A 9,896-nucleotide genomic window follows, 5' to 3' on the forward strand; every position below is an offset into this window, starting at 1 on the left:
TGATATATTTAATTAGTTAAAATAACTATAATTAAATTAAAATTAAAATACGTGTTAACTTAATGAATATAACTTAATTCTATTTAAACCTAGCCTTTCAAATTCCTAAGAAAAAACGTAAGTCTTCGAAACGTCGGCCTATCACCGCACCTGCAAAATCCCATCGACTATATGAGTATATCAACCTGACCATTGAATTGGTGCTGTATTCTCACCTTCCTCCCTCTGCGTATTATTTCGGCAGGTACAAAGGATTACACAAGAAAATCGATAAATCTGCCGTAAAGACAAAAGTGCCGCAAGGATTCTTTTCTCTCTCCCCGGAGTTTGAACATCATCTGCGTTTTATGGTGAGTCTGTATTTTCAGGTGAGTCTGGATTTTTATTTGAATTGAGTTGGATTTTTATTTGAATTGGTATTTGAAAGCAGAGATAAGAGATAAAAAAACAAAAGCATGGAGGCAATTGCACAGAAGGTCCAAGCCCGAGAAGCCCGTGTTAATCGCAGGGACAATGAATCAGCGAGGAAATGTTTGTATGTGGGGGATCTGGAGCCCAATGTTCGAGAAGCCCAGATTCATGAACTCTTCCAGAGGATAGGTCCAGTGCACACTGTTCGCATCCCCAAAGATGCCATAACCGAGACTTCTCTCGGATATGCCTATGTCAATTACAACACCGCTGAAGATGCCAGTGAGGCTTTACGTAGATTGAATTTTACACCCCTTAATGGAAAGCCTATCCGGATAATGTACTCAAGTCGCGACCGTAGCATCCGCGAGTGTGGATCAGCCAACCTATTTATTAAGAATCTTGACAAAGAAGTAGACAATAAAACTCTCTATCATAAATTCTCTATGTTCGGACCCATTCTCTCTTCTAATATTGCAACAGATGCATCAGGGCAATCCAAAGGATATGGATATGTGCAATTTGAGCAGGACGAAGCAGCGCAAAATGCAATACAAAACATGAATGGTGCGTTGGTAAACGACAAACCCATTTCTGTTGCTCCATTCATGAAAAAGGAGCAGCGAGAACGAGAAAATGGAAACACAAAGTTTAATAATGTTTTTGTTAAGAATTTATCAGAGTCAATGAATGATGAGGATTTGAGGAATTATTTTGGTCAGTATGGAACAATTACCAGCGTGGCAGTGATGAGGGATGCAGACGGAAAGTCCAAGTGTTTTGGATTTGTTAATTTTGAGAATGTAGATGATGCAGCAAAGTGCGTTGAGAATTTAAATGGAAAAGAAATTGATGGTAAGGAATGGTATGTTGGAAGGGCATTGAAGAAATCTGAATTGAGGAGGCAATATGGATTAAATCTTTATTTAAAATATTTGGATGACAGTATTGATGACAACAAGTTGAAAGAATTATTCTCTATTTATGGCACAATCACTTCATGTAAAATAACGAGGGATATTCATGGACACAGTACAGGTTCAGGTTTTGTAGCATTCTCATCTCCTAATGAAGCATCCCTAGCTCTAACAAAAATGAATGGGAAAGTTTTCATGGGCAAGCCTCTTTATGTGGCTCCAGCTCGACCAAAAGAAGAAAGAAAAACAAAACTGCGTAGTCATTTCTCCCATTTCTCCAAGTTGTGTAATGATCCCCTCCTTGAATCAGCTGTTGTTGCTGATCTCCTCTCCTCATTGTATTAGAATTAGTTGCTTACTTGTCTTGGAATAGAACAATTAGATGTTAGAACAACTTTCTTGCATGGTGATTTGGATGAATTTATTTATATAGAACAGCTAGAGAGTTTTGTAAGCAATGGTGAAAGAAGTTTGATGCTTTCATGATGAGCCAAAATTATAATAGAAGTGAGTATGATCATGTGTTTTTTAAAAGTTTGAATGGAATATTTGATATTTTAGTATTGTATGTTGAGGATATCCTTAGATGTTTAGGTCATTTGATATGAAGGATGTAGGAGTTGGAAAATAAATCTTGGGAATTGAAATACATAGGGACAACAAAAATGATAAGTTGATGTTCTCACAGTAGAAATATGTAGAAAAATTACTTGAAAATTTCGGGATGAACAATATGAAATTGCTTAATATTCCTTTTGATTCCAATTTTAAACTTTATTTTGGATTATGTCCTATAAATGAAGAAGAAAATGAGTATATATCTCATGTGTTAGAGTAGCTTCATGAAACAATAGCTTTATCCACCATAAAAGTAGAATATATTGTTGTTTCACATGCTTGCAATGAGACAATATTGTTGAACATATTTCTCTTGTTATATTGATAAAGTCATATAATTTTGGTAAGGCATTAGGAAATTTTTATGAAGATAGATATTATTGGAAATATAACAACAATTAATAAATGTAAATTTTATGTTTACTTAAGCAAATGTTATTGCAGTTATTCAATTTTATGAATGAAATGATAGTTACTGAAATTAATAGAACCCACTCCATATATGTTCTAAGAGATGAGGAGGGTACTTTATTTTTCCTCTTTCTCTTCATGTAGACACATTTTCAATTCAACTTTCTATGTTTGAAGACTTTGCTTGTTGTGCTTCAGTTCTTCGAGGGCCTCTTCCAATCGCTCATTTTCCTCTTCTCTTTCTGTAGAGTTTCATACATTATTTCCACCCTTTTGGAAATTTTGAGCATGGTCTCGTACATCGCTTTTTCATCCTTTGTCACTGAACGTTCCATTGTTCACGCTTGCAGTTCAGATCCACGCAAAGGTTGAACGTTCCGTTGTTCACGCTTGAAGTTCAGATCCACGCAAAGACCTCTCTGATACCACTTGATCCAGGTCTGGGTGTGACAAAGGATCCTTGCAAAACCTTTTAATTTCGTGATGTGTTAAATTTCATTTTTAAAAGGACATAAATGAATACATCCGCATGAAGTAAAGAAGAGGAACATGTCAATCATCAACACATGAAAACATAAGTCATTGATAATGGAGTTTGTCCATGAGGGACTACGTTTAGGCCGCCACATTAAGTGTTGTCAATCTAAGTGATGGTGTACATAAGAGGTGACGTCGCTATCATACAAGGAAAATTCCCTCATGCAGGAGTGGCTCCAAGAGATGTTCCGCTACAGGAACTCTCAATCAAAAAAAGGACCCCTATCAGTATGTCACAAACTCATGCATGATGATAATGAGCATCCCGCCAACCAGCACAAATGGGATTTAAATGCAATCATACATGGAGACAACATGAGTATCCCATCAACATAACGACAGATGGATCTCAAAACACAACATGAAGAATCATGAAAAAAAGTACATCAAAAATATAATTTCATAACACATCAAGCAGGAATCATGAAAACGAGTAAGAAACAAGATCCCACATCATGCATCAAACAGGCAACACAATGCATAGTAAAAGAAGTACATGAAAACATTGCATATACCTCACATCTAGGGACCATCCGAAGAATCAGATGTCAAACTACTGAAGTTGTTCATGCAATCAATCTCGTGGTGTCGAATCTCATGGAAATGGTTGCTCGCACATGAATGCTAACACCTACACTCCACTTAGAAAAGTGTCCGAAAAGTAGAATGAACAAATGGAAAATTTGAACACACCCTCAGATTTGTGGCATCGAAAAGTGCAAAATTAACTGTCAAATTTATGAATATTGAGAAAGTGAAAATCTGGGGCTCAAGGAATCTTGTAGATTCCCCTTAGTTTCCTCAAAGATTCCCTCCTCCGGGTCCTCTAAGTGATGGTGTACATAAGAGGTGACGTCGCTATCATACAAGGAAAATTCCCTCATGCAGGAGTGGCTCCAAGAGATGTTCCGCTACAGGAACTCTCAATCAAAAAAAGGACCCCTATCAGTATGTCACAAACTCATGCATGATGATAATGAGCATCCCGCCAACCAGCACAAATGGGATTTAAATGCAATCATACATGGAGACAACATGAGTATCCCATCAACATAACGACAGATGGATCTCAAAACACAACATGAAGAATCATGAAAAAAAGTACATCAAAAATATAATTTCATAACACATCAAGCAGGAATCATGAAAACAAGTAAGAAACAAGATCCCACATCATGCATCAAACAGGCAACACAATGCATAGTAAAAGAAGTACATGAAAACATTGCATATACCTCACATCTAGGGACCATCCGAAGAATCAGATGTCAAACTACTGAAGTTGTTCATGCAATCAATCTCGTGGTGTCGAATCTCATGGAAATGGTTGCTCGCACATGAATGCTAACACCTACACTCCACTTAGAAAAGTGTCCGAAAAGTAGAATGAACAAATGGAAAATTTGAACACACCCTCAGATTTGTGGCATCGAAAAGTGCAAAATTAACTGTCAAATTTATGAATATTGAGAAAGTGAAAATCTGGGGCTCAAGGAATCTTGTAGATTCCCCTTAGTTTCCTCAAAGATTCCCTCCTCCGGGTCCTCTGCAAATCGGCTACTCAGATCAGGAAACTGATTGCGACATCGGGTTTGTGTCACTGAGAGGTGTAAGATTAACATAAAATTTTTCCATTTTGGACACTGCAAAAATTTCACCCTCATGGAAATTTTGCTCAATCATGGTTCCACTTGCATTAAAAAATTAATTAAAAAAAATCATCTCAATTTCTGTGCCCTCTCCTAGTTCCTCCATGCTTCGGTGCATTGGGAAAATGTTGGGTTTTATACAATAAAAAGGTGGTGGACTTCACAAGAAATCCGTTGTGGTACAATTGGTTTGAGATCTCGTTATTATGGTGGAGGTCGGGTGGTCAAACCGCGCCTCCTCCTTTTTTTACACAAAAATAATCTTAATTGGGAAGGGAGGTTGGGCTGGGCCTGCCTTGGGCGGTCTGCCCACCTCACCTGTCCCCTGCTCCACTTCATTTGTGAGGCCAGTTGTATGCTGGGTCTGCTCCCCAAGGGCCAGGCCACGTTTATTGACAACGGTGGTTTCCATTTGGTGGTTGGCTCTGTGCCCCAAGTATCTGGTTATTATGGAGGATGTTGGGTGGTCAAACCCCGCCTCCTCCTTGTTTTACACAACAATAATCTTAATTTGGAAGGGAGGTTGGGCTGGGCCCACCTTGGGCAGCCTGCCAACCTCACCTGTCCCCTGCTCCACTTCATTTGTGAGGGAAGTTGTATGTTGGGTCCGCTCCCCAAGGGCCGGCACACGTTTATTGACAACGATGGTTTCTATCGTAATGACTGCAATAGGAATTCTCCCTCCAGATCTTCTTAACATGTTTCTTTACCAGCTGTTGAGAGGATATTTCACGCCTCATATTTTTGTGTGCTGCCATTCTTTTCCAACACTTAGAAAATGTATGGTTATGTAATCCACAAAAGGTACATGTTTTTCGATTCCATGTTTTACATTCATCATTAACAACATGATTAGAATCGAAATGATCATTCGAGAATTGAAGCTGGTTATACCTTTCCTTGCTGTCTTTGGTGAAAGTATGGTGATGAGAGCTTGCCTCAACTCTTTCCCTGCAATGGAAACTGCCATGGGATGATGGGAATGTATTTCCATCTTCCTCTTTCCTTGACGATTTCAACAATGTCTCAGAAGAATTTGACACCTTCGAGCATTATCCTTTGGTGTATCTCAAGCCTGCAAATTGAGGTATCTGCATAACCTCCAATGGTTGAGTTATGCCTTGGTTATTAACACCAAGTTCTTCTTTCTTCTCATGCTTCGTCTTGGTAAGGAGCCTCATGTTTGCCCCTGTAATTGGGATCTCCACATCTCCAACATAAATCATACTATGTGACGACGAACCTGAAAGGAAATCAACATATTTTACCTCCTCTGTCAATTTGGAAAGAACTAATGAGCACTACTCATCATCTGTTGTTGGTGGTTCGCTAGTTGTCTCAGCGCATTCCCCAACTTCCTTTCTGACATACCCAAGTCCTATCTGACGGGGTAATTTTTCTACTTTGATGGGCTTGACAATGCCTTGGCCATTAACGCCCTAGCCTTTTCCTTCATACCCTATTTTCTTCAACAGTTTGGAGCCAATTCCTGTGGTATGATTTTCAAAAACAGCGAAATCATCATCAGGAAACATACATGAATTTGGAGAATTACATTTGATTTCACATGGATCACACTTCAGATTTTCCAAGGCCTCGTCCTTTGCTTGTAGCTATTGTAGAAAACTTTTTTTTTTCCTCTTTCTCTTCATGTAGACGCATCTTCAATTCAGCATTCTCTGTTTGGAGATTTTTCTTGTTTTGCTTCAGTTCTTCCACAGCCTCTTCCGTGTCTTGCAACTGAAGCTCCAATCACTCATTTTCCTCTGTCTCTTTCTGTAGAGTTTCATACATTATTTCCACCCTTTTGCAAATTTTGAGCATGGTCTCGTACATCGCTTTGTCATCCTTTGTCACTAAACATTCCATTGTTCACGCTTGCAATTCACATCCACGCAAAGACCGCTCTGATACCACTTGATCCAAGTCTGGGTGTGACAAACTACCCTTCCAAGTCCTTTTACTTTCGTGATGTGTTAAATTGCATTTTTAAAATAACATGAATGAATACATCTGCATGTTATAAAGAAGAGGAACATGATAATCATCAACACGTGAAAACATAAGCCGTTGATAACATAGTTCTTCTAGGAGGGACTACGTCTCCAGGCCCCGATGTCAAGATGGTGTAGGCCACTGCATTAAGTGTTGTCAATAGTGATGATGTACATAAGAGGTGATGTCGCTATCATACAAGGAAAATGCCATCACGCAGGAGTGGCTCCAAGAGATGTTCCGCTACAGGAACTCTCAGTCAAAAAAAGGACCCCTATTAGTATGACACAAACTCATGGATGATGATAATGAACATCTCGCTAACATGGCACAAAAGGGATTTCAATGCAATCATACATGGTGACAACATGAGTATCCCATCAACATAGCGAAAAAGGGATCTCAAAACACAACATGAAGAATCATGAAAACAAGTACATCACACATATGATTCCACATCACATCAAGTAGGAATCATGAAAACGAGTAAGAAACAAGATACCACATCAAGCATCAAACAGGGACCTGTGCAACACAATGCATAGTGAAAGAAGTACATGAACACACCGCATATACCTCACATCTAGGGACCATCTGAAGAAGCAGATGTCAAACTGCTGAAGCTATTCATGCCATCAAACTTACGGCGTCGAATCTCATGGAAATGGATGCTCACACATGAATGCTGACACCTGCACTACACTTAGAAAAGTGGTCGAAAAATAAAATGAGCAAATGGAAAAATGAACGTACCATTATATTTGTGGCATCGAATAGTGAAAAATCGACTATCAAATTTATGAATTCTAAGAAAGTGAAAATTTGGGGTTCAAGGAATCTTTTAGATTCCCCTTAGATTCCTCAAAGATTCCCTCCTCCAGGTCCTCTTCAAATCGGCTGCTCATATCAGGAAACTGACTACACCATCGGGTTCGTGTCTCCAAGAGGTGTAATGACTACACCATGCTTGGGCACACTGGGAAAATGCTAGGTTTATATAATGAAAAGGTGGCAGACTTCACAATAAATCTGTTGTGGCACAGTTGGTTTGAGATCCAGTTATTATGGAGGAGGTTGGGCAGTCAAACCCTGCCTCCTCCTTTTTTACACAACAATAATCTTAAATGGGAAGGGAGGTTGGGTTGGGCCCTCCTTGGGTGGTCTGCCCACCTCACCTGTCCCCTGCTCCACTTCATTTGTGAGGGTAGTTTTTTAATTTACTAGAGTTTTTGAGAGACATTGTTGGTTGGTAAGGGATTTTTTTATAGTGCTACTGACACTGACACTGTTTACATAAAACATTCAATGTAGTGAGTAATTTTAAATATCATTCTTTATTGTAATGTATTTATTGATATTTGTTTGATACCTGATTTATAAAAACATAACATTCATTAATGAAAACATTCAATGTATTAGAATTCAGGTTTATCCCAATACATAGTTGAATCTCTACAGTTTCTTTGATTCCATAAAGAATCACCCCGAAAGAAAATATATGCTTGCAATAGGTGATTATTCATTGAATTTTAAGAAACGATGGGAGGATTTCCATTTCAAGAATGGAATTCTAATTCGCTACTATAGCTAAAATAATGGCTTTGGCTGAGGAAGGGTGTGTTAAGAATCCTCATACAACCATCCATCATACAATCTATAATCATTCATCTTATGCTTCAACTCTTAAAGAACACAATAAAGGAAACCATCCTCTCATGCTCTTATGAAGTACTGACTGATCAAGAGATGAAGTACTAATAAAGAACATCCCGTGCTAGTCTCTATAAGCTAGGCTACCCGTGAAGAAATTCTTATCTATCCACTATCTTATTTCCCATCATCTTCTCTCCTTCTTATCTACCCACCATATTCTCAATCATCCCCTCTACCATCATATTCTCTACCAACCTTATTATAAACCATCTTAGTAGATGACTTAGTAGATGAGCATTCGTAAACTCAAAGTTTTGACATAAAAAGGCATTTAAAGCCAATTGATGACTGATATTGCATAGATTTCTTGGGCGTATGAACTAGATTTGATTGATAGTCAAACCCTCAATTTGAAGAAAACCCCAAAGACAAGTGATAAGTCCCTTCAGAATGAACCTTGGGCACGATGAAGAGACCAGTGAACAACAAATTAAAGTAAATGGTGTTTCTCACCCAGTTATCACAAATGCTTTTATAGAAGATAAAAAAATCCAGAAACTGTACAGAAAACAATCCTTGAAGGCAAAACAAGCTTGAATATGAGCTACAGGAACCTTGTTGACCTGAGACGAACCATATCCACATAATTCCTAGAGTTTCAACCTAGATCAACTCAACCCCTACATAACGCCCAAAATACCACACTAGGCAACCTGACGATAAAATAAAGATAATAAAGTAAGAGGAAAATTTTTAGAGTACTAGGGGTGTTCTGTGTAGATATCTCTTGTCAGAGATATCCCACAAGCTTCCCACGAGGTAGGTAATCTCGTCATAAAACCATAGGAGCTGAGAGTGTGTTGTGTATACAAGCCAAGAGCATCAATCAGGGAAACATTGAGTTTCAATGCATCCATTACACCAACCTTGAGGGCCAAGTGTTCACCTTTGGCATAGAAGTCACCTCTTGTGATAAATGACATTGGAATTTGTTTAATATATAGAATACCTATGGTATCCACCTATGTTGTGGATAGCCATCAATTTTGAAATAGGTGCCCTTGTCTAGACCTGCTCCTTGATTCGGTAGAGTGTCTCCCTTTTCATTGTTGTGTATTTTCATATTCATGAGGTTTGTTTCCTTAACTTATTTAAGGAGGAAACTAACCAAGGCCCATTGTGTAATGGCGCGAACATTGTTATTCAAAACTCTCCCACCTCAGATATCATTGGTCTTGGCTCTACTAGAATGGTGCTGCTAAATGTTGTCCTACTGGTGTCCCTGTTAGCTGGTAGGACTTGAAAAAGTATGTAATCATCTAAGTGTTACTTGGAATTGGGCGAGGAGTGGGGATGGGGAAGGTAGTGATTGTCTTAAACATGGAATTATGGAGACCCAATGGCTCACTCATAAAGAAATCTAGTGTCCTTGTTAGATGGTAGGACTTGAAACAATATGTAATCATCTAAGTGTTTCCTAGAATTGCGCTGGGAGTGGGGATGGGGAAGGCGGTGATTGTATTAAACATGGAAGTATGGAGACCCAATGGCTCTCTCATAAATAAAGCCAACCACCATTGGTCTAGGTACAGGAAAAATATGGAAAATGGTGTTCTGGGACTCTCCTAAAGGGGTTATCATAGTAACAGATAGATGACTTTACCCTGCTCTTTTATTACTAGATTTTTTCTATAAACTAGCCATC

General features: G+C 38.7%; 1 pseudogene; it reads left to right on the forward strand.

Annotated features, from left to right (window-relative positions):
* Positions 1–455: 455 nt before the first annotated feature.
* Positions 456–1,673, forward strand: LOC149146732 (polyadenylate-binding protein 4 pseudogene; annotated as a pseudogene).
* The last annotated feature ends 8,223 nt before the right edge of the window (positions 1,674–9,896 follow it).

This window comes from Pinus tabuliformis, chromosome X, assembly GCF_031772625.1.
Source record: "Pinus tabuliformis cultivar Carrire ecotype Pingquan chromosome X, CPIR1, whole genome shotgun sequence".
NCBI lineage: Eukaryota > Viridiplantae > Streptophyta > Pinopsida > Pinales > Pinaceae > Pinus > Pinus tabuliformis.